The sequence below is a fragment of the Phalaenopsis equestris genome, unplaced genomic scaffold (assembly GCF_001263595.1).
Source record: "Phalaenopsis equestris unplaced genomic scaffold, ASM126359v1 Scaffold000060, whole genome shotgun sequence".
NCBI classification, from domain to species: domain Eukaryota; kingdom Viridiplantae; phylum Streptophyta; class Magnoliopsida; order Asparagales; family Orchidaceae; genus Phalaenopsis; species Phalaenopsis equestris.
The window spans coordinates 320,437-326,142 of NW_018164502.1; the positions used below are offsets into that span (position 1 = coordinate 320,437).

The following is a 5,706-nucleotide window of genomic DNA, read 5'->3' on the forward strand; positions in this document are numbered from 1 at the left end:
TGCTAAAATAATTTTTTTTTATTTTTCCGTCACCTCTACGTGACGTGATTTCATTGAACTCCGGATGTATCTCTACGTTCGGAGTTCGGACGTAATAAAATTTTCTCTTTAAGAGGAAGCTGCCTAGACTCTTTTCCAGGATGATTGTTGCTATACATTTCACGGAGCTTGTTGCTATGAGAAAGGGAACCATCTTTAATTTTTTTTTCCAATTTAAGCTACGAAACTTGATTTTGTAGTAAGGAAAGTCTCTTGGGCTAGCCCTTTGGGGTGTTTTATCGATCAAACGTATTGTGTCATTCTTGGTTTTGCCATGAATTCAGATTTGAGTTCGTCGAGTGCTGGAGTAAACTAGATTAGGCTTAAAAAAATGAACTCATGAAAAATTGCCTTAAATTCCTGCACTTAAGAAGTAGTTATTGAATTTGTTTGAAAAATAATGAATATAACAAAGTTTTGAGATGTAATCCCATAAAAAGTTACGAATACTCATGCCATTCAAAGAATCACCCATTCTTGTCATATACGAAAACTCAAAGGCGTGGTGAGATGGTCATTAAGGTGAAGTTTGCACGTGATAGAGGGAGAAGCAGCCGAATGGTGAGTCGGCCTGAGCAGCGAGACAGACGACTGATGAGGCGGCTAGTACACGGACATCTGCTCGACTGGATCCCATGCGACAGAGAGAGTGAGAACATGTCAAAAATCTCAAATTTATTGAAGTACACATTCTTTTGAGGCAATTATTCCTAAAATTTAAGGCAATCTAATTTCCTATTTAGTTTTAAAAATTTAAGGCAGTTATTCCTTAAATTTTTTATTGTACCATTTTTCTCTAAACTTTTAGATCTCTTTAAAATTAACAGTGCAATATTATATTAGAACCGACATATATTTCTTTAACAACATCAATCAATTTAATTTCAAAAAAAAATTTATTTTTAGTTATTAAAACAAAATAAAACATCAAATTAAGCACAATCATCATAATAATTTAATATTGTATTAAAAATTAGAAGAATTAGAATCCAAAATACTAACATTAATTTAATGCTCATAAAAATATCCTGTACAAATCATCTTTAATCGTCGCCCCATATCCGGTTGCCATTCCCCCTACAAGGATGCAAAAGGCCGGGAAGGGGGACCCCAGAGTTCAGAATTCCATGGAAGGATAGAGAGAGAGAGAGAGAGAGAGAGAGAGAGAGAGAGAGAGAGCCTCCACAGAACGAGCAAAGGGAAAATCTACCGGGGGGAAAAAATAGGAGCAAGTAGGTTACAGAAAGCGGAGACGACGAAGTCACGAAGAGAGTTAGATGGGAGATTCCCAACCATCGTTGATGAGGGGTTTTTGCTCATCTTGCTCTAGTGCCTTCCTCTTCCGAACCTCATCACTCTCTTTAGTTCTCTCTCTAGAAATCACGATATATTTTACATTTTTTTCGGATTGACCGCAGCAGGTTGCTGGTTCATCGTCAAAGCTACGCTCTACTGAGTAGTAGAAACTGGCCCTTTGCTTCCAGGGGTATGGTTTGCAGTCTATTGTCGTGTGGAGCTGAGTTTTGCTGAATTTCCGGTGGTATTTGCTCTTCTTTTCATTTTTTGGCCTGATCTCTGCTTTTCAACTTTTAGTTTTCATAGGTGCGGCCGATGACAACTATGGACATGGGCTGAAGCTTGTAATTGTTCGGTTATGACTTTGTTGGCTTGGCGATTATCTATTCGTACTTAATTAGTAAGTGGAGTAAACCTGCTTGCATTTTGTTGAAACGGTTTTGTGTTTTGACATAGTTTTTTTTTTCTTCTGCTCATCTTGATTGTTCAACCGCATGGAGATCACTTGGTGCTTTTGTGAATGCTTTCTCTCTCTCTCCCCCGCTCTTAATCTTTTGCAAAACATTTTCTTGAGGGAACCTTACGTAACAGAAACCGTCAATACTAGATCGACAGTTTGCTATTGTATACAATTCACAAGTTCACCACTAAAATTATTTCGGTTGATCAGATACTTTTTGTTCATTTTAGGTTTTGCTACATTCCTTCATCACTCTCTGTGATGCATTTCTTTCATTGATATTGGTTTTATAAACTGCTGAAATACAGGAAATTCCCAACAAGCCTGCCACCTTCAAACATCCCTTACAACTTTAAATCCTCCTATGACTGATAACCAGCGGCTCTTGGTTTTATAGGTTAAAGGTTCTGCATGCAGCATCATTAATGACTGAATGCATTGAATTAAAGCTTTTACATTGTGTTCTCTCGGGCTGCCGGCAATGCTTTGTTGAGCACTGCTTGGTTTGGCATTTAGTTCTTTCGGGCTGCCGGCGATGCTTTGTTGAGCACTGCTTGGTTTGGCATTTAGTATATGGATGACTGTTTTTGATGGCCTAGAATGGGTGATAATTGTAGTTCATACAACTCAATGGAAGCACATCATCATCAAAACAATGTCTAATGAAGCCTTAATTGTATAATGTAGTTCATACAACTCAATGGAAGCACATCATCATCAAAACAATGTATAATGAAGCCTTAATTGTAGCTAAATGCTTATATAGGTTCGACAACTTTAATAGCTTTTGCTATGCAAAGAATCGTGAAATGCCCTGCCAGCATTTATTGTATGTAAAGCTATTAATCACTATTATCTTGTTTCATTAACTTGTAAATATTCCCTCCGACACAAATATTCCTTAGACAAGCGTTACCTTGTTGAGCGTGAGCAATGTTAGGTATTTATTCACAATCATTGGTTTAAATTATCTTACGTTGACGCTTTGTTTAGGGTTTAGGGTTTAGGGTTTAGGGTTTAGGCTATGTGCCGCGTACGTTGCCCTGTTGGTTGGCATCTACGGTCTAGACCCCTCAGGTCGGGGGTTCTAGTCCCTTCTGGCACATTTGGCCTTAAGGAGGTGGTACTCGAATTGTTAGACACATTAGAGGTGACTGGGGGCTTGTATAATAGTCTCTGATCATTCCTTTGAAATTTTTTTACATGATCAATTAAACCCATGTTTGTTTTGAATTGATTGATTATCAGGTAGGATTTGTGTAAAAAATCCCATCCGGTTTAAATTTTTAGGTCGGGCTTAGGTTGACCCATCAATTTGAAATTGACATCCTGAAATTGACACAAATAAATATTATGCTTATGTTAAATAATTGTGTTTGAATTAATCATGTTAAAAGTGGGTTTTTTTTGGGTTATAATTTCTAACTCATTTAATATTCAGGTTGGATTCAGGTCAATTGGTTTCAAATCGGGTTGAATTTGGGTCATATATGAACTCAACATGAGAACCCAATTTGACTCCTCTGATAGTAGTAATTTTTGTTTTTGATTAAAAAATATTCACTAACTTTAATTTAAAGTTGGGGAAAATGCGAAGGGGGTGGAGGGGAGTAGTGAAAAATCATATCAAAATCTCATCCAAAGTTCTTTTGGACAATTTGTCTACATATTAAGAAGAGGCAATCGATGCAATATGATTGTAAGATTTCTTTGTTAATCTTTGGATTGCATTATCTAATGTGTACTTTAGTTAATAGAGGATTCCATTTCTCATCAAGTGCACTCCATAATGTATCACTCGAACTCATGGGATTTTACAGTTATCATAATTTATTTGTGCTAGTGCACGACAAATTCCTTGATTGTGACTAATTATTTTTGTAATGTTATTTGGCAGTAAATTTATGCAGGTCGGGGACATGTGAGATGTCTTTGCTAACATGAGATCTGGGAATGATTATAGATGTATGCTTGATATGACTCTGTGATCTAAAGTGATCTTAAATTTTTCATTCTTATCAAATGAACAAAGATGATGAACGAATGCTCGATTTAAGCTTTAAACAATAATTTTCCCTTAAATTTGTTGAATTTATAATTTGTCTTGATGCTTTCATTTCTTTACTTGAATTCGAGCCTAAAATAATTTGTACGAGGATCTGAGGTTATTTTAAAAACAAGCTCCATTCGGGTTGAAATTTTTTATTAATATGATCTTGCCTTATAGGCTGGGTGACCAACTTGAGTATGGCGCTTAGTTTGCTGAGTTCAAGTTTTTGATTCTGAAAAAGTTTGGTTTTCTTTTTTTAATTTTTGTGAACTTTTAGAGCAACACCACATCTCTTGAGGTGGATCAATTTCAAGTTTATCTATTTTTTAGTCCATGCATTATTTGTTTAATCTATATTCGAGGCTTAGGCATATTGGTGATGGATATATCATGCACTTCCTTTTGAAATGCTTCATGTCATACTCGTGACATGGGACAAGGAGTTAGTGTGATTTTATCGGAAAAATATTTAATCACGTGAATTCACAACTATTGAGAAGCTCATGGTACTTCATGTGGCTATCAATCAATTGAGCCCACTATTAGCTAAATGTGAATGTGACTTTGCATTTTGGTTTCATTATTAGTTGCATCAGTGATACCGGAACTAGTAGGAAATTCAACAAAAAACAAAAAAAACAAACTTTTATTGATGTAGAGAGATGGTGACAACACAACACAACAGAAAAGAACAATATAAACCATGAATGAAAAAAGCAAACACCATTAAGATGTATCCCAATAGGTGGTGGGGGTCAGCTAGAGGGATATAGATGATTGGAAGGGATGATGGTAGCCAAGGGATGCGGGTGGCAACGAGGGGGAGATGCAGAACTTTAGGAAGAACAATTAGGTCGGTCGTAGGTGACCGACAACAGACGGAGAAGTGGCTGGAAGGTTATGGACAATAAGGGCAGTGGTAGTGGGGTGAGGAACAATCGGTTGGAAGTGCTGAGAAGGAGGGTGGAAGGTGGTACAACAAGGTACGACTGTAGGTAATGGGCGGACGACTGCTGGGATGGAGTGGGGGAGGGCTGGACAACAGTAATAATCTGCAGGGAAGTGGTCGGCCGGGTGTTGGGGTGACGAAGGGGGAGGTTGGCGGTTGAGGATAGGGGAGGAGAAGATTTGAGGAAGGTAAAAGGGAAGACTACAACACCACCTTGAAGTAGGATACAACTGAGACCGACAACAGGCATAAAGGTGGCTGGAAGGTTATGGATAGTGAGGGCAGTGGTAGTGGGGTGAGGAACAGTCGATTGGAAGTGCTGGGAAGGAGGGTAGAAGGCGGCACAACGAGGTACGATTGCATGTAATGGGCGGACGAATGCTGGGATGGAGTGGGGGAGGGGAGGACAATAGTAATAACCTGCAGGGAAGTGGTCGACCGGGTGTTAGGGTGACGGAGGGGGAGATTGGCGGTTGAGGATAGGGAAGTAGAAGATTTGAGGAAGGTAAAAGGGAAGACTACAACACCACCTTGGAGTAGGATACAACTGAAACACCACCACCTCCTCAGATACAACCTTAGAATAGGGAGAAGGATTCAACACAGGAATCTGAAATAAACAATGCCAAAAACGAACTCTCACATACAGAGGACAACAATTTATAGACTCCCATTGGATAAAAGAAACTTCTACACAAAAGGAAGGGGTGAGAATACAAGAAGAATTCAGAAAACACTTTACATGTGCGGTAGCTTGCGAAGCTCCCCCACACCCCCCCCCCCCCCCGAATTGTGAAACATCATGATCTCCCTTTTTGCGAACTATCGCGACTTCGCTCCTCTTTCTCCTTCACGAGAGTTCTCCCGCTGTTGCGCAATGATTCACAGGTTGGCCTCCTAGCGGTTCAATGC

General features: G+C 38.9%; 1 protein-coding gene across 6 annotated transcripts in view; it reads left to right on the top strand.

Moving 5' to 3' along the window:
• The first annotated feature begins 1,102 nt into the window (after positions 1-1,102).
• LOC110019494 (barley B recombinant-like protein D) overlaps positions 1,103-5,706 on the top strand; it is a 27,706-nt gene continuing 23,102 nt past the window's right edge. Inside the window, exons 1-3 of one of the 6 annotated variants that reach the window (XM_020717164.1) lie at positions 1,103-1,368; positions 1,458-1,525; positions 1,633-1,735. The gene's annotated coding sequence lies outside the window, so the exon portion shown is untranslated. Of the gene's footprint in view, positions 1,369-1,457; positions 1,526-1,632; positions 1,736-2,098; positions 2,193-5,706 lie in introns of those variants that run through there. The other 5 variants (XM_020717163.1, XM_020717165.1, XM_020717166.1 and 2 more) reach the window with 5 other exon arrangements.